Below are 20,284 nucleotides of genomic sequence, written 5' to 3'. Positions count from 1 at the left end.
ACGGAGCACCTTTACGGCGTAAGCGATGAAGCGGAGCTGAAATGGAAGAGGCGTGGCGCACATAGCGGTGATAATAATTAATTTTTCCCAGCTCACTCTGTAGCTGCTTCAAATTCTGCGGCGAAGGCAAGTCTTGTAAGGCACGGAGGTGCTCTGGACTGGGATGTATCCCTTGTGCATTGAGTACATGGCCCAGGTAGGGTAAATCACGAGCAAAAAACACACATTTGTCCTTCCGCAAGCGAAGACCATTTTGTCGCAAGACCTGAAATAATGTTCTGAGATTGGCTAAATGTTCTTCTTCCGTCTTTCCGGAGATCACAATATCGTCCAGATAGTTTGCTGCAGTAGGGACCGACGCACAAACAGCTTGTAGATATTGCTGAAGCAATGCAGGGGCTGATGCACACCCGAATGGCAGTCGTTTGAATCGGTACAAACCAAGATGCGTGTTAACCACCAAAACGCGCTGGGATTCTTCGTCCACCGGTATTTGCAAGTACGCATCTGCTAGGTCCAACTTCGAAAAATATTTACCCGGGCACTGTTTGTCAAAAAGATCTTCTGGGTGGGGTAAAGGAAAAGTTGTAGTCACTAGTTGTGGATTCACTGTTGCCTTGAAGTCCACGCAAAGTCTCAATTTTCCGGAAGGTTTTGGCAAAATTACTACGGGTGATGCCCAGAGAGAAGCCTGCACACGTTCAATTACACCTTGTGATTCCAAATCGTGTAATGTCTTTGTGACCTCATCATGCAATGTGTGGGGAACATTGCGCGCTCTGAAAAATTGCGGTTGGGCGTTGACTTTCAGTTCCAAATGTGCTTTAAATGTGCTTTATAGTTCTTAGTGCAACCGGTGCAAAAACGTCCGCAAATTCTTCACATAGACGAGAAACACTGACTGAAGGCACAGTCTGGTTCACTGATAGGACCTGATTTACTATAGACAAGTTAAACAACTGAAATAAATCGAAACCAAACAAGTTCACTGCAGAAGAAAAACGAAGGACGTAAAATGACACAAGTTTTGTTTGTCCTTTGTATGTTGCAAGAAGGCTGCACTGTCCTAACACAGGGATCGCTTGTCCTGAATAACTACTTAACTTAACATTTGCGGCACGCAACGGAGGTGTGCCCACCTGTTTGTACGTGTCGTGATTGATCAATGAAACTGCAGCTCCGGTATTGAGCTGGAATGGTATCACTTTGTCATTAATGTCCAAGTCCACAAAAAGTTTATTGTCCTGCTGACGACAAGAGCGACTGTCTCGTGCAACGTGAACTGACACTGGTACAGAATCACTTGCGACTTGACGGGATTTCTGGCGATGTCGACGCACACTATTTGTGGGATGAACACAGTCACTGTGAGAGAGAGTAGCACTGGGCGGAATGGAATGAACTACATGAATTTCCATGGGCGAAGTGTCGCGAGCCTGAATATCCTTGGTTCGATTCCGATTCCGGCACGAAGCAAAGGGCCTGGAATGGTTTTGAGCTTCCGATCGGAGCTTTTTCTGGCAAACACTTTGAACATGTCCTTTTTTATTACAGAAGAAGCAAATAGCCTGGCGTGAAGGGCAATTCTCACACGAATGTCTAGTAGCACACCGCGGGCATGATTTCACTGCATTTGCTTGCTGGCGCAGTACACGTGGCTGAGAGCCAGGCGGCTTTGGCGCGGCCGGGCGCGAGGACTGTTTACTGTTCCATGCAGCTCGCCCGGCGGGCCGGTTAACCTGACACACAGGTGGCGAAGTTTCAAATGATTCCTGAGCAAAGTCAAGTATGTCCTGCCGATCCAATATGTCCATCACTTGTTGAAGGGAGGGATTGACTAGTTTCAAAATCTGTTCCCGAATGCGAACATCAGAAACGTTCTGTGCAATTGCATAGTATCTGAATAAGGGAGTCCACATTGACACTCAAAAGCACAATCCCTAGTAAGGCCTTGCAAAGTTGCAACCCACTCCCTATTAGTCTGACCTGCCGTACATTTTGTACGAAAGAAGGTATACCGTTTCGCAACTACATTGACTGATTCTTTGAAATATGCGTCTAATGCAGACAAAAGTTCGTCGTAGCACAGAGTTGCTACATAGCGTCGGGGAAATAATTTGACTATCACACGGTACGTTTGGACGCCGATGGACGAAAGGAGATAAGGCTCATTACCTTGATCTCTGTAGGCGGCGAGATGGAATCCAAATTGGCGTGACCACTCCGTCCAGCTTTCCAGTGCTGCATCAAAAGGACAAAACGGTGGTGCAACTGCGTGTTGTGGCAGTGTGAGCGGTGGAGCGGCGGCTGCCGCATCGATTTGCATTGCACGTTGACCCTGGACGAGCTGTCCAAGGGCATCCAGTAAGGCCTACATCTGCTAGTTCTGTAAGCGATAAAATTCGGACAGTACATCTGGAGATTGTGGCGAAGCCATTACACAAGTAAATCAGGGCAGTATAGTTACGAACGCGATTTGGCCTCGTCGCCAAACTGTTGCGGATTGGCAAGACAGCCAGCCCACTATGAGGAAGCCGAAAGGCACGTGTTTAAGCTCACGCAGGTCTGGAACAGGACAAGGTAATTATACTAGCAAAAAAAGTACGTAGCTGCTGGAATTCTTAACTTTAATCCATAATTGGTGAACATCGCTCTTGACGGTACATGTTTTACAGCATCAATAGTAACTGGTAATGGCGCCTTGCTAGGTCGTAGAAAATGACGTAGCTGAAGGCTATGCTAACTATCGTCTCGGCAAATGAGAGCGTAATTTGTCAGTGAACCATCGCTAGCAAAGTCGGCTGTACAACTGGGGTGAGTGCTAGGAAGTTTCTCTAGACCTGACGTGTAGCGGCTCTCGGTCTGCAATCACTGATAGTGGCGACACGCGGGTCCGACGTATACTAACGGACCGCGGCCGATTTAAAGGCTACCTCCTAGCAAGTATGGTGTCTGGCGGTGACACCACAATTATTACTTCAACTTCCTATTTCCGACGCTACTACTTATCCACGCTGTTTCTGATTTTTTATTATTTCTGTCAGATTGGAAATGAAATGTTAAATAGGTTTTAAGTCACAATTTACGCTTAGTAATATTTCATAATCGAATCTTCCGGCATCCAGAGATACAGTTCGCAGCTTGTATATGATTATCGTTGACTAATACACACGCTATTATGGAAATCACTTTAGTTTTGTCAGTGAACCATCGCTAGCAAAATCGGCTGTACAACTGGGGTGAGTGCTAGGAAGTGTCTCTAGACCTGCCGTGTAGCGGCTGTCGGTCTGCAATCACTGATAGTGGCTACACGCGGGTCCGACGTATACTAACGGACCGCGGCCGATTTAAAGGCTACCACCTAGCAAGTATGGTGTCTGGCGGTGACACCACAATTATTACTTCAACTTCCTATTTCCGACGCTACTACTTATCCACGCTGTTTCTGATTTTTTATTATTTCTGTCAGATTGGAAATGAAATGTTAAATAGGTTTTAAGTCACAATTTACGCTTAGTAATATTTCATAATCGAATCTTCCGGCGTCCAGAGATACAGTTCGCAGCTTGTATATGATTATCGTTGACTAATACACACGCTATTATGGAAATCACTTTAGTTTTTTATTAACAACATTAAATAATAATTAAATGACTATGAATGATTGCGTTTGTATAGAGAAAAAAAGAGGGTTGATTCTAAAATTACTCTCAGCAAGTACGGCAACTAAAATATCCGTCACTTTTTTAGTTCGTCACTCAAAGATATTAGAGCAAGGACTATGGTCCATTACTATTCTTCGTTACAGACATTCAAACTCCGTACGCTTTTACTTGCACAAAGCTTATTGTCCAATACCGTTCTTATATTAAATTTAACGTCCCTTCATGTAGTCCACAGATACTATTATCGGTTATTCGGTATGTTATAGAATTCAATACTGAGCGCTACTTTTTCTCGCGCACACAATTCCTCAGATATTCTTAGGCCATGACCTTAAGGCAAAAGTCTGTCCCGTATAAATTAACTATAAAAGATTTTCTTGCAATTTAACAAACGTGCCCTGATCTTTTTCGTAGCATATATCACACGCCGCAGCTACGTAGAGTTATTCAGGACGCAGAAAACAAAACAAGAGAACTGACAGTCACGCACATGGGTTATATAGTGGAATTTATAAACAAAAACAACCGCGTTAAAACTCTTTGATTTCCCTGAAACGTTGCTTTGCTGCGGGAGTTGTTCTGACGAGAGTTTATGTATATCGAAAATTTTAATTAAAACCTTTTCAATGCTATTAATTATTTCCGATATTTTCGATCACCTCTCCCCTATATGAGAATAAATCTGATAATATTGTTCTCAATTAAAAGAGCTGTTGTAAACACTGGCTCTTCGTTTGGCAACTACCTATACTTTTACATTACAGTGGCATCTTTTCCATAGTTTTTAGCTGTTTTGACAATGAGTATCCTGGATATTGAACATATTAGGTTGGTGCAATAATATCCTAGCGCTATTGTTTTGCATGTTGGTATTATGGTTGGTATACGCTTGTTTATCGATTGTGATTTTCTATTTGTAGTTAGCTGTTGTTATATGAGTTGAAATTTTGTCATTTTGTAATTTGGAGACAGTGGGTGGAGCTGTGGACGCTGGAAAATGGAGTGCGAAGTGGACAAACCGGAACATTTCCGACCTGTTCTTCTGTATGAGTTAGATAGACGGGTGACAGCCAGAAACGTCTACATATGGGGATGATGTCTTTGGAAAGAGCGCGGTAAGATCCTCGTTTTAAGGAGGACCGGTGTGACATTAGTAACCCTCCGCGCTCAGAAAGACCTTCGGGATTTTATGAAGATCGTTTAAAAGCAGTAATCCAAAATGATGCACGTCATTGTACTCGAGAAGTGGCAGATGTGATGAAGTGTGATCATTCCACTACCACGCGACATTTGCATGCAGTGATGGATGTTCAAAATTCGGGTGCGTGGGTAACGCATCATGGTTGGTACACGCTTGTTTATCGATTGTGATTTTTTTTATTTGTAGTTCGCTGTTGTTATTTGAGTTGAAATTTTGTCATTTTGCAATTTCGAGACAGTAGCAGCACTCCATCATCAGGTCACAAGTGGCCCATCGGGACCATCCGACCGCCGTGTCATCCTCAGTTGAGGATGCACACCGCTCTCCCAGTCGTTATGATGGTTTTCTTTGACCGGAGCCACTACTATTCGGTTGAGTAGCTCCTCAATTGGCATCACGAGGCTGAGTGCACCCCGAAAAATGGCAACAGTGCATGGTGGCCCGGATGGTCACCCATCCCAGTGCCGGCCACGCACGACAGCGCTTAACTTCGGTGATCTTACGGGAACCGGTGTGTCCACTGCGGCAAGGCCGTTACCCAATTTGGAGACAGTGGGTAACAAAAATCATCCGGTGGCCTTACGTGCATCTCGCTTGCTCGTTGTCAACTGGCTCGTGATCAGCTTCGACCATTGCTATCCTGCATCGTTACTAGAGACGAGAAATTGTGCCTTTATCGTAACATAAGGAAAATAAGGGTATGGCTGAGCCCAAACAAATAAGCAACTCCCCGTCCAAAGATCTGCGCTCATCCACAAAAAATAATGTTAAGCAATTGGCGGAACCACGGCATGTGGTGTGCTACAATTTCCTTTCCTGAGTTGTAACCATCACTACTGATTTGTTATCAACAACTGAGACGTCCTGCAGGCGCAATCCAAGAACAACGACCAGGAAGACTGCGTTACAAAAGACGCTACACGGGAGATTGATTGGGAAATCATTCTGCACCCACCTTACTCCCTTGGTCTTGCGTCTTCAGATTTTCAGCTTTTACGCTCTCTATCGATTAACGTTCAAGGAACTCTCTTTGCGGATGAAAATGCGCTCCGAACACGACTCGATGAGTTTTTCGTCTCAAAACCACCCGATTTCTACAGCCGCAGAATCGAAACGTTAACCCAGCGTTGGCACACTGTTATAAATAGTGAAGAAGAATATATTATTCTTATGTTTATCTGTTATGTTTATTAAACTTACGGAAAACCAACTTCCAACTTACGCAGCAATCCAGTATTTCACTTATTTTCTAACATAAATGGTATTCAGTTCGAACGTGTCCTAAAATTTAAGGGAATCGCAGATCTATTTCAAACGTAGTATTTTAGTTTTACTTTGTTGCATTTTACTACAAATGTAAACGTATCACTAAGAATGACTCAATTCTGGACTGAGGAAGCTATATGGACCATTTAGTTTTTATATTGGCAGTTCAGTCTATCAGGAAAGTGGAGATATTGAGGACTAATCGTTTAACAAGCCATGGTGACGCTTATATTCTCCAACATAGCACATGGGATTAAGGTCTTGTTGCACAGCTCATTGTAATTTTATTTTGCCTCTATAACTGTTTCTTACACTTCGACTCAAAGGGGTGGGCTCTGGGCTCTCAGAAACATGAGCTTGCTACTCGTCACCCTACGGGTGCGAAAAACGTAGAACATGATGTCAGCCAACAAGGTATAGCTGTCTCAAAATACGTGTGCTTAGGCACAACTTTCCAACAAACAATCTCTCTATGTCCACCTTTCCAGAGACGGTTGTGAGACCTCAGCTGTTCAGTACAGATTGTCAAGTCAAACACCTTTCAGCCGCCAAAATTTCCAAATGGTTATTTTATTAGGTTACAAGTTTCGGCGATATGTTACGCCATCTACAGGCCCCCTGGCCGACGTGTAGGAAGATTCCAACCTCTGTTCCGATCAAAATAGATGCCAGCATTCTAAGACTGGTATCTGTAGATTTCTACTTGATACAGCGATCACTTCAAACTTCAGCAGATTATGTTTGAAGTGATGTTTAAAGCTGGCAGCTATTTTGACCGGATTGGAGGTTGGAATTTTCCTACACGTCGGCTAGGTGACCTGAAGATGGCTTATTATATCACCGAAACTGCTAGCCCAATAAAATAACAGCTTAGAAATTTAGACGGCTGAAAATTGTTTGATTTGACATTCTGTGCGAACAAACAATCCGCAATTCAGATATCATTAACAACTATCTAAACATAATTACAGAAAGACCATATACATTTGGCAAGTGGAGAGAGGAAGATGAAATGTCATTGTCACACATAAACCAAGTTGTCCATCGGTGCTTGACAGAACAGGACAATAATATTAAACGGGAAAAACCTCCCTGATATTCAGCCATTTGTTGGACCACAAAGTGGCCCTTGGAGGTTTACATGTATCACTAAAGTCGGATGTCTACATCTACACCATACTCCGCAAGCCACCTACAGGGGGGGGAGGGGGGGGGGGTACTTTCGGTGCCACTATCTGATCACTCCAACCCTGTTCCACTCGCGAATAGTTTGTGAGAAGAATGATTATCGGTAAGCCTCTGTATTGGCTTTAATTTCGCGAATTTTCTCCTCGTGGTCAATACGGGGGGGGGGGGGGGGGGGGAGTAAATGTTGTCCGACTCCTCCTGAAAAGTGCTGTACCGGAATTTCAATAGTAAATCTCTCCGTGATGTACAACGCCTCTCTGGTAACGTCTGCCAGTGAAGTTTGCTTAGCATCTCCGTAACGCTCTCTCGCCAGCTAAACGATCCCGTGACGCGAAACGCGCCGCTCTTCGGTGGATCTTCTCTATATCACTCCTACCTGATACGGATCCCAGGTAGATGAACAATACTCAAGAATCGGACGAAAAAGCATACTATAAGTTACTTCTTTCGTGGATGACTTACATTTTCTTAAGATTCTTCCGATGAATCTGAGTCTGGTGTCTGCATTTCCCACTATCTGTTTTGTATGGTCATTCCACTCAAGGTCGCTCTGTATAGTTACGCCTGGATATTTGACGGCAGACGCTGTCTCCAGCTGTTTGTTATCAATAGTGTAGCTGCACGGTACTGGATTTCTTTTCCTATGTATGCACAATATGTTACATTTATTTACGTTCACGGTCAACTGCCAGAGTCTGTACCACTCATCAATTCTCTACAGGTCGTTCTGCAAATTCTTACTATTTTCTGGCGTTGCTACTTTGGTACAGACAACTGCATCATCTGCGAATAGTATTAAAGAGCATCCGACGCTTTCTGTTAGATCATTCATATATATTGTAAACAGCAGCGGTCCTATCACACGTCCCTGTGGTACTCCGGATATTACCTTCACATATGTCGGTAAAGTCCCGTTAAGAGCGAAGTGGAGTTCTATCTGCAAGAAAGTCTTGAATCTAATCGCCGGTCTGCTCAGATGGTCCGTAAGCTCATATTTCTTTTCATTAAATGCCTTACTGAAATCAAGGAACACGGCTTCAACCTGAGCGCCGTTTTCCATTTATGACATTTATTTGTCTCCTGACGATGGTCTGAGATGTTGAAACCTGGTTCGTGATTGGAAAAAAGCAGCGTATCATCAGGAAAGTCTTGATATTATTAGCGTGACAGGGGCAAGTACTGACGGAAAATGTGCATGGGTATGACAATGGACAACATGTCAAATAATATTTGCTTGAGCGATTAGCATGGAATTGGTTGTGATATTAATTTTTACTGTTTCTTATCTCATATGTACGATATTTCTCCATTTACGTGTTATGCTTAAATAGTTATAAATTATATTGTCTAAAGTACGGATGTATGTTCGCAACATGAGTCTAAGTACATGTATTACCTTATTGGTTGGGACTAACCCATGAAAGAATATTTTACGTTTCCGACAACTGTGGTGGATGAAAAGGCAAACTTACGGGAAGATAGATTTACGTAGCTCCTCTATCGGATTAAATATCAACTTAAGAAGCCCGCTGTCAAATAAATGGTTATAGGGCCTGTTGTGAAGAGAGAACGAAATTTACACGAGAGCAGGTTCACCGAGTACGTCCATCAGAATAAATCTGAAGTTAGCGAGAAGGTCAGCTTCCTTATGGGCAGCTATTTTTCAGCGAGCTGAGACTCCGTACTCTCAGGAATTTACAAATATTGAAAACACTTCATTATTGTTGTTGTAGTTGTTGTCGTTATGGTCTTGCGTCTGAAGACAGAAGATAGAATCACCAAAAACGCATTTGAAGTAACTCTCCAGGCAACAAGACCATTGGGCCGACCTCATACAAGGTGGAAAGATGACATAGAGAAGGACATCGTAGCATTAGAAATTTCCATAGGGTGGAGAGTGACTGCCAGAGACAGAAGGCGGTGGAAGCAGATAGTTATTGCAGCGCGTGGTCTACAGGTTCTGTGATCGCTGAGGAGAAGAAGAAGAAGAAGAAGAAGAAAAAGTCTGAAGACTAATCTGTCCAGCTCTGCATGCTGCTCTATCCTGTGGAAGCATGTTCATCTCTGTATAACTACTCTAACCTACGTCCGTTTATACCTTCTCGTTGTAACTATTAGTCTCCCTTTACAGCCGGCCGCGGTGGTCTCGCGGTTCTAGGCGCGCAGTCCGGAACCGCGCGACTGCGACGGTCGCAGGTTCGAATCCTGCCTCGGGCATGGATGTGTGTGATGTCCTTAGGTTAGTTAGGTTTAAGTAGTTCTAAGTTCTAGGGGACTGATGACCACAGCTGTTAAGTCCCATAGTACTCAGAGCCATTTGAACCATTTGATCTCCATTTACAGTGTCACCTTCCCCCCCCCCCCCCCACCTTCCCCCCCCTCCCCCCCGCACACATACACCTCCTTCCATTACCAAATGGACTAATTTTTGATACCACAGGACGTGTCCTATCAACTGACCCCTTTTTTTAGTTGAGTTGCGGCATACATTTAATTTTTCTCCAATTCGATTCAGTACCTTCTCATTTATTATTCGATCTATCAATGTAATATTCAGCATCCTTCTATAGCACCACATTTCAAAAACTTATATTCCCTTCTTGTCTAAAATGCTTATCATCCATGTTTCCTTTCCATACAAAGCTACACTCCAGACAAATAACTTCAGAAAAGTCTTTTTAACAGTTAAATTTATGTTTCAAGTTAACTTCCTCTTTCTAGGAAAAGCTATTCTTCCTACTGCGAGTCTGCATTTTATATGCTCTCCTTTCCCTCCATCATCAGTTATTTTACTGCGCGAATAGCAAAACTCATCTACTACTTTTAGTGACTCCTAATCTGATTCTCTCAGTAACGTCTGGTTTAATTAGATTATACACCATTATTCATGTTTTGCTCTTGTTGATGTTCTTCTTATATATTACTTTCAAGGCAGTCCATTTCATTCAAAAGCTCTAGCAAGTACATTGCTGTCTCTGACAGAATTACAATGTCATCGACTAACGTCTTATTTCTTCTCCCTGAACTTCAATGCCTTCTCCAAATTTTTCTTTGGTTTCCTTTACTCCTTGCTAAACGTCTAGATTGAATAACATCGCAGATAGGCTACAAACCTGTGTCCCTCCCTTCTAAACCACTTCTTCCCTCTCATGGCCTTTAATTGTTATAACTACTGTCTGGCTTGTGTGCAAGTGGTATATAAGATTCGGCTCGCTGTATTTTATCCCTGCTGCCTTCAGAATTTCAAATAGTATAGTCCAGTCAACATTGTCAGAAGCTTTTTCTAAACCTGCAAATGCTATAAACATTGACTTGCCTTTCTTGAAACTGTGATCTAGGATATATTGTCTCCAGGAACCCAAACTGATATTCCCCAACGTCGGCTTTTATCAGTTTTCGCATTTTCCTGTAAATTTTTAATGTATATATTTTGCAACTATGAATTATTAAACTGATAGTTCGATAATACTCACACTTGTCAGCAGCGGCTCTATTTGAAACTGGAATTGTTACATTCTTCTCTGAGGGCATTTTGCCTGTCTCATACACATTGGACCGCCGCTGGAATAGTTTTGTCACGGATGGCCCTCGCATGGCGCTTAATCCTTCCGTGTGAGTCTCGCCTATTCCAGTGACCTTGCTTCTGATTAGGTCTTTCAGTGCTATGTCAAATGCTTCCTGCAGTATCATATTTCCCATATGATCTTCATATACTTCCCCTTCTCTTTTTAAGTTGTTGTCCTCAAGTTTGTTTCCCTTACACAGACGTTCTGTGTACTCCTCTCTCCTTTCAGTTTTCCCTTCGTTGTTTGATACTGGCTTTCCATCTGAGCTCTTAACAATCGTACATTACTTCTTTTTTCTCCAAAAGCCTCCATCTGTTGGCGGCATCTATATTTCCCCTAGTTATGCACACTTCTACTGTCTAGAATTCTCCTCTAGCCAAACCACCTTAGCCTTTTGTGCTTTCTGTCAGTCCCAGTTTTTACACGTTTGTATTCCCTTTCGCCTTTTTAATTAACTGTATTTTTATGCATATCTCCTATGTTATCCGTAGATTTCTACTAGGATTTGCCTTTTTACCTATGTGATGATCATCTGTTACTTTCCTCGTTTCATCTCTCGAAGTTACCCATTCTTCTTCTGTTATATTCCCTTCCCCAGTTACAGTCCAGCATTGCCCAATGCTCCCTCCGAAACTATCCATAACCTCTAGTTCCTTAAATTTATAGACGGTCCCATATCCTTAGTTTCCTTACCTTTTACTCTTCATGCATTTTGATAATAGTCTCTTCAGTATATTTCGGTATTTCACAGTGGTAGCTAGCTCTATACATGGTAGATTAGCTAAAATAATTATTACGGTCATAAGGTTTCACTCTTTTTCGTGGGCTAATTTTTGTGTGCTGGAATTTAGAAGGTGGTACGCAGTGTGAGACTTGATAAGAGAGTTTAAAACAGTATCATCTTCATAAGGAAGACTTTCAGAAAATATAACTATTTCCGTATTTTTGGTTAGTTCAGACTTGAGTAAAATAGCGTGAAACTCTCAGTACTGGTATGAATGGAAAAGACCTGTTGTGGTGAGAGCCTGATCTACAGGGTGTTTCCGTAAGACCGTGCAAAAATGTAACAGCACATAGAGGATGTTCCACTGAACAATTTGAGGTACTGAACCTCTGGTCGGAGACGCCAGCTTAAGGAGGTATGTAAGTAAACTTGTTTACCGCATTACTGGTTTCCAGTTTATTTACAAGTAACATGCGTAGCAGTTTACACGTACTGTGCTGTTTATTTACGTGTAAATTCGTTATTTCCTACAAGAAAACAAGGAGGACGAGCCTGATTTCTAGGAAGTCATGATACAAGTTTTTTTTTTAATTTGTCCATAAGGTGGCTCTATTGTATCGTATTTACATTGGACCAAGGCAGAATGTACTATGAATTAACGACAAAGTCCATTCATTACTCAGTACTATTCAGAGACGGACAGTACACTACGATGGAGCAGTACCGGTACAGTTTCGCAGAACTCACTGGCATGCACCTTGTGTATGGGGAAGTACGTTGCAATACTCTCGCTGCTGAATGGCTGTACAGCTAACGATTTCCTAGCAGGCATCATCCGTCACGACAAGTGTTTATTTCTCTCGATCGACGAATGCGGTAGACAGTTCACGGGAAAGAAGAAACGAGGGATCTGGCAACGTGAGGACCACTCGCACACTCGATTTTTTAAGAGGAAGCGGTGGAACGTGATGCAGCGGAACCCACTAAGGCACGTTTCAAACTGGGACACTGGTGACGGTCACCGACAGAGATACCCTTCGTCTGAACTGGAGCGTTCATACTGGGACACTACACTGCCTCACCGAGCCACTGTAAGCCAGCAGTGACACAGCCTCGCCACATGTGACAGACAAGGTCACTGTGTTTACAGCAGTCACCGCCAGACATGCATTAGTCTGAATTGGAGTGTTCACACTGGAACACTGATCACAGACACAGCGCTGCAGATTTGCCAACAGACAGGCAGTCATTTCTGAGACACTGACGCGAAATATGGATTGTACATTATACTGTACAGAATGAGATTTTCATTATATAGCGGAGTGTGCGCTGATATCAAACTTCCTGTCAGATTAAAACTGTGAGCCGGACCGAGGCTCGAACTCGGGACCTTTGCCTTTCGCGGGCAAGTGATCTACTATCTGAGCTACCCAAGCACGACTCACGCCCCGTCCTCACAGCTTCACTTTTGCCAGTACCTCGTCTCCTACGTTCCAAACTTTACAGAAGCTCTCCTGCGAGTCTTGCAGAACTAGTAATCCTGGAAGAAAGGAGTCCCGAGCTCGAGTCTCGGTCCGGCACACAGTTTTAATCTGCCACGAAGGTTCATTATACTGTACACACTGTAGGCAGGAGTTTAGATTTGATTAACGCGGAAGATTTTGTAAGTGAAGTAGAAAGCCGTCCTGCTATTTGGGATGTCAAAAGCGATGACTACAGCAACAAAGTGGTGAAAACGAGTGCGTGGCAAGAAATTACAACGAAGTTTGTGCCTGACTTCAATGAGAAGAGCACGGATAAGAAAAACAAAACTGATAAGTTGTATGTTCTTTTTTTCAAATTTAATACCTTATTTTTCGGACCATAAAAGGCTAGCGAAATTTAGTTCAAAAATGGCTCTGAGCAATATGGGACTTGATATCTGAGGTCATCAGTCCCCCTACAACTTAGAACTACTTAAACCTAACTAAGGACATCAGACACATCCATTCCCGAGGCAGGATTCGAGCATGCGACCGTAGCAGTCGCGCGGTTCCGGACTGAAGCGCCTAGAACCGCTCGGCTACCGCGGACGGCGAAATTCAGTTTCTACCCCCTGTACGAGTCTACTTCAGTAACTAATCAGCTGGCAATACCTGCGGTGACGGGCACCAGTGATTCAGGAGTGGTCACCACAGTCACCGGTGACCATCACTGGCGACTGTCACCATTCTCCCAGGGTGAAACGGGCCTACAGGTAGTCGTCGTATTGCACGTGAAATGGGCGCTGCAAATATTAGCGTGTGGCGAGTGCTCCACGAACAAGAATGACATCCGTATCACCCACAACGAGTCCATGCGGTGCTTGTGACTGTGTTTGCACCGAGGGTCGCGCTGTGTCAGTAGTTACTCTGACGATGGATAGATCGACCAGATTGCCTCCAGATCGTGCTGTTTACTGACGAGGCCGCATTTGATCGTGATGGTATTTCGAATAGCAGGTATAGCCATGTGTGGGATGAGGAAAACTCTCACGCTGTAGTAGAGTCACACCATCAAGTACGTTTTGCTGTGGATATCTGGGCCGGGACTGCAGGCGACAATATTATTGGGGCGTATCTTCTGCCAGGCCGTCTGAATAGCCATCTGTACCAGAGGTTCGTGTAAACAGTTCTACCTAAGTTTTTGGAGAACGTAACCTTGGCTGTTCGTGAGAAGACATGGATACAACATGACGATGCACCGCCTCACTTCAGTATGGATGTCCGCAACCACCTCTATGCTGCATTTCCTGGTAGCTGGGTTGGAAGGGCAGGTCCTATTCCGTGGCTTGCGAGATCACTTGCCTTGGATTCCCTTGATGATTTCCTATGGCGATATCTAAAATCACTTGCGTGTGGGACCCCAGTGGATACGAAGATGGATTTAGTTGCCAGAATTGTATCTGCCTGTGATGTGATTCAAAACTCACCGAAGGCCGCTGTGGCCGAGAGGTTCAAGGCGCTTCAGTCGGGAACGACGCTGCTGCCATGGTCGCAGGTTCGAATCCTGCCTTGGGCATGGACGTCTGTGATGTCCTTAGATTACTTGTAAGTCTAGGAGACTGATGACATCAGATGTTGTCCCATAGTGCTTACAGCCATTTGAACCATCTTGAACCAAAGCACACCAGGGACATTTGTAAGAATGCGTTAGAATCTTGTTCGCCAATGTAATGTTTGCATTGAGGTTGATGTCCGCCATTTTCAGCATATTTTGTACGATACAGTACAAATTGTATCAATGACGGTATTTTCAATTAACTGTAATGTATATAACAAAGTACACAGTGATACGATTTTTATTCCTATTAACTCTTTAAGCTAGCTTCTCCTACCCCAGGTTCCCTGCCTCAAATTGTTCAGTGGAGCATCCTGTTAAATTTTTGCACGTCCTTACGAAACATCCTGTAAGCCCAAAGCGTAGCTTAGGTTGGAACGTGATAGTCTGGTTACTTGTTCACTAAGGTGAGTGGACGTAAGTGCGAAAGAGCTGGTTGGGGTGATTCTGTCCATTCTAAAGCAGCTTGAGGTCTGCTTTTGTTCAAATGGCTCTGAGCGCTATGGGACTTCTGTCGTCAGTCCCCTAGAACTTAGAACCACTTAAACCTAACTAACCTAAGGACATCACACACATCCATGCTCCAGGCAGGATTCGAACCTGCGACCGTAGCGGTCACACGGTTCCAGTCTGAAGCGCCTAGAACCGCACGGCCACACCGGCCGGCTCTGCTTTTGTTGTGAAGATAATAGTTTGACTGTTAAGTGTTACATAATGACCGAAGCCGTTTATAACATATTTCTATACCCTAGAAGGCACCAATTCTTGATAACATTCCGATTTTAGCTACGGCTGAAGGCCACGAATTCCGTTTGAATTTGTATACTCAATTACTCACGCCTCTGCCAAAGTACGAAACCTCTAGGCTCTCATCTCACGCCTGTTATGTGAAGACACTATCAGACACAAGCCTAGTTGATACTGGATCGCAACTCTCGAGTGATAAATTAATTATTTTTTTGTTTTCGCTTTATAATTTTCTTTCTATATAGAAACTCTGCATCTGGATAGCAGTGTGTTAGCGACATAGAATGCAAAGTTTACTTTGTACTGTTTATAAAAGAAATTATTTTGGAAATATTTGAGTGACCTAAAATTGGTCTTTCCTTCCTTCCTCTGGCGAGAAATGGTTCAAATGGCTCTGAGCACTATGGAACCTAACTAACCTAAGGACATCACACACATCCATCTCCGAGGCAGGATTCGAACCTGCGACCGTAGCGGTCTCGCGGTTCCAGACTGCAGCGTCTAGAACCGCACGGCCACTTCGACCGGCCTCTGGCGAGAGTTTTGTACTCTTTATCTACGACGGACACATGAATAGTTAGGTGTTTCTCAATTTGTGACATACACTGACGGAAAAGAAGTCCCAATACTAGTAAATAATTGATGTAGAGCAATGAAATTTACGGAATAGTTTTGTCTACGTAACATACTTAGCTGATTAACAGTGCAATATCACAGATTAACGTAAGCGCGAGATATTGTTGTTGTTGTTGTTGATGTGGTCTTCAGTCTTGAGACTGGTTTGATGCAGCTCTCCATGCTACTCTATCCTGTGCAAGCAGCTTCATCTCCCAGTACGTACTGCAGCCTACATCTTTCTGAATCTGCTTAGTGTATTCATCTATTGGTCTCCCTCTACGATTTTACCCACCACGCTGCCCTCCAATACTAAATTGGTGATTCCTTGATGCCTCAGAACATGTCTTACCAACCAATCCCTTATTCTAGTCAACTTGTGCCACAAACTCCTCTACTCCCCAACTCTGTTCAATACTTCCTCATTAGTTATGTGATCTACCCATCTAATCTTCTGCATTCTTCTGTAGCACCATATTTAGAGAGCTTCTATTCTCTTCTTATCCAAATTATTTATCCTCCATTGTTCACTTCCATACATGGGTACACTCCATACAAATACTTTCAGAAACGACTTCCTGACCCTTAAATCTATACTCAATTTTAACAAATTTCTCTTCTTCAGAAACTCTTTCCTTGCAATTGCCAGTGTACATTTTATGTCCTGTCTACTTCGACCATCATCAGTTATTTTGCTCCCCAAATAGTAAAACTCCTTTACTACTTTAAGTGTCTCATTTTCAAATCTAATTCCCTCAGCATCACCCGAGATAACTCGACTACATTCCATTATCCTCGTTTTGCTTTTGTTGATGTTCGTCTTATATCCTCCTTTCAAGACACTGTCCATTCCGTTCAACTGCTCTTCCAAGTCCATTGCTGTTTCTGATAGAATTACAATGTCATCGGCGAACCTCAATGTTTTTATTTCTTCTCCACGGATTTTAATACCTACTCCGATTTTTTCTTTTGTTTCCTTTACTGCTTGCTCAATATACAGATTGAATGACATCGTGGGTAGGCTACAACCCTGTCTCACTCCCTTCCCAACCACTGCTTCCCTTTCATGCCCCTCGACTCATAATTGCCATCTGGTTTCTGTACAAATTGTAAATAGCCTTTCGCTCCCTGTATTTTACCCCTGCCACTTACAGAATTTGAAAGAGAGTCTTCCAGTCAACATTGTCAAAAGCTTTCTCTAAGTCTACAAATGCTAGAAATGTAGGTTTGCCTTTCCTTAATATATTATCTAAGATAAGTCGTAGGGTCAGTATTGCCTCACGTGTTCCGACACTTCTACGGAATGCAAACTGATCTTCCCCGAGGTCAGCTTCTACCAGTTTTTCCATTCCTCTGTAAAGAATTCTTGTCAGTATTTTACACCCATGATTTATTAAACTGATTGTTCGGTAATTTTCACGTCTGTCAACACCTGCTTTCTTTGGGATTGGAATTATTACATTCTTCTTGGAGTCTAAGGGTATTTCGCCTGTCTTCTACATCTTGCTCACTAGATGGTAGAGTTTTGTTAGGCCTGGATCTCCCAAGGCTGTCAGTAGTTGTAATGGAATGTTGTCTACTCCCGTAGCGCGAAATAACCCACTGTAAATGTTAGATGCTGGTGCATTGAAAACTGGTGTAACAGCCAAAATGTTGAATGCAAGAATGCAAACGTGCATGAATTGTGTCGTACAGCTGCCGGGTGTCAGTTTTTGGGATGTAGTTCCACGTCCGTTGCACTTGGTGAGTCAGACACACACAAACAAAGTCAGTTCACGAAGGTCTCGGGGTACTTCAAATGTACACTCTCACTAATATTCCCCCCCAAAAATTTGAACGTAAGTGATAAGGTATCCTACCTCTGAAACTCCCACTGAAGCGGGGAACATACGTTAAAAAATATCGTCTTTGGTAGAAGAATTAGTGAGTAGTTCTTCCATTTAGCACGCTCCACTGAAAGGATCAAGTACAAACACGACATCACCACTTCTCGAAGAGATGAAAGACAAAATGTAATTTCTCAGGTTCCACGTCATAACGAAACAGTCTGTAAAACAACGCTCAGATGTGTATCACCTCTAGGACAAACTGGAATTATCTTTGCACGTTATTTTGAGTGAACTAGTCTAACAAGTCAAGAGGCGCCAAATAAGCTGATCTCATTTAACGTGTCTCCGTAAATAAATTAATCACAATAAGTATGTATCATTCTGTCAAAAGGAACGTTACGTTATCTGACATGAACTAATTCCTTTTCTGCGCCACTAGTATTTAGGAGAAAGGGAGAAACTGAGTCAATCAAATAACTGCTCTAAGTAGATGCACTTAACAGAAGTTTGGTTTTTCCTTTTCAAAGAAGGGCAGAGTCGCACGCAGCAGTCAATAGCGTTCCAAATGTTTCAAACAACATAAAATTAACACTGCTCCGGATGGCTACAAGAACAAAACGTCAGGTTCACTACACGCCTCACTAAACAAAAGTGAGCTGGTCAGCGAATATTGTTAAAGGAAAGGTAACACACCCTGGCACGTTGACTGTCTTTGAAACGCAGAATCAGTGACGCTGTGTGGGTGGCATTACACAGAATTGTACTGTTTTCAACTTAGCCAGATTCCTCTTTAGAACGAGAAACTGCCTTGGCCGTAACAACTGATTTAAGCCTGCAACACACGTATATGTATGTAACATTAACACAGCACATTCATACCAGAACTTAAGTCACTTCCTGGAGTAGTGGGAATTAGTACACAACATCAAATAATAAATAGCAACCGGCTGAATCAGAAATTTGTTCAGAACAACAATTTTTCTAATATCACGGCCCATATCAGAATTTAGACATATAAGTGAAACGCGGTGCATCAGTACACAATAAATGGCAGCCGACCCAGATCATCAGTTTACACAGAGCATAGAAGATCACAACCCCGTACCCAGAATGAGATTTTCACTCTGCAGCGGAGTGTGCGCAGATATGAAACTTCCTGGCAGATTAAAACTGTGTGCCCGACCGAGACTCGAACTAGGGACCTTTGCCTTTCGCGGGCAAGTGCTCTGTAGAGTCTCGGTCGGGCACACAGTTTTAATCTGCCAGGAAGTTTCACAACCCGTATATTAGCCACACTAAAATGTATTCAGACTGTCACAGTCCTATGCAAGAGGCGACAGAGTAAACACCAGAACCGCCAGACCCAAAATTTAGCCAACACTCCCCAGGCACAAGCACCTGCAGAATTATAGAACATAAGATTAACTGAAGCAACATCGAGAGGAACGAGAATGCGTTGGGTGACTTCCATGAGAAACCAGTAGTTCACTGGACATATTGAGCCCCATTGTTAACTAGAACAATAGCAATATCTGGCTGTCTAACTGGTCTTCCTAATGTCCACGACGTGACGTATTAAACGCACAGATTCACCTACCGTCCAACACACTGCCGGCCGGAGTGGCCGAACGGTCCAGGCGGCACGGTAGCTCAGCGTGTTCGGTCAGAGGGCTGCGTGCTCTCTGCAATAAAAAAACTGAGTCAAGGAATCAACGACCAACTTGAACGGATGTCTTGTGACGTCCGCCCAGACCAAACGCAACGAACTATATCGAACAGATAAAAAATAACGTTTCTAGGCGCTTCAGTCTGAAACCGCGCAACAGCTACGGTCGCAGGTTCGAATCCTGCCTCAGGCATGGATGTGTGTGATGTCCTTAGGTTAGTTAGGTTTAAGTAGTTCTAAGTTCTAGGGGACTGATGACCTCAGATGTTAAGTCCATTAGTGCTCAGAACCATTTGAACCATTTTTTTTCGTCCAACACACTCATGAAAGTATTGCTAATTAGGACAGATAATTTTTTTTCTTTCTTTTCTAATGCTTCCTGTTACTCTGTACATATACTCTTGTCTTTGATGGTCTAAAATACAATTACGGAAAAAAATCGCAATACCATAAACGAGTTGTGCTACATAAACGGAAACTGATGGGCTTGTTTTTAGGTACATCTGAAAGATGATGTCTATTCAACTTGCTGTCGTGGTTATCCCATGCACAATGTCTGCTAATTTGTACATCAATCTGGTGATTCGTCCTGTTGTGCTGCCATTCACGGACGCCTTTCCAGGCAGTGTTTTCCAACAGGATAACGCTCGCCCACACACCGCTGTTGTAACCCAATTTGCTATACAGAGTGCCGACACGTTGCCTCGGCCTGCTGGATCACCAGATCTGTCTACAGTCG

At 43.3% G+C, this 20,284-nt stretch overlaps 1 pseudogene; it reads right to left on the bottom strand.

Moving 5' to 3' along the window:
* Positions 1–5,287: 5,287 nt before the first annotated feature.
* LOC126107119 (5S ribosomal RNA) lies at positions 5,288–5,405 on the bottom strand (annotated as a pseudogene).
* Between the last annotated feature and the right edge of the window lie 14,879 nt (positions 5,406–20,284).

This window comes from Schistocerca cancellata, chromosome 10 (genome assembly GCF_023864275.1).
Source record: "Schistocerca cancellata isolate TAMUIC-IGC-003103 chromosome 10, iqSchCanc2.1, whole genome shotgun sequence".
NCBI lineage: Eukaryota > Metazoa > Arthropoda > Insecta > Orthoptera > Acrididae > Schistocerca > Schistocerca cancellata.
The sequence above is the reverse complement of the archived record's forward strand: the minus strand, read 5'-3'. Positions and strand labels throughout refer to the sequence as shown.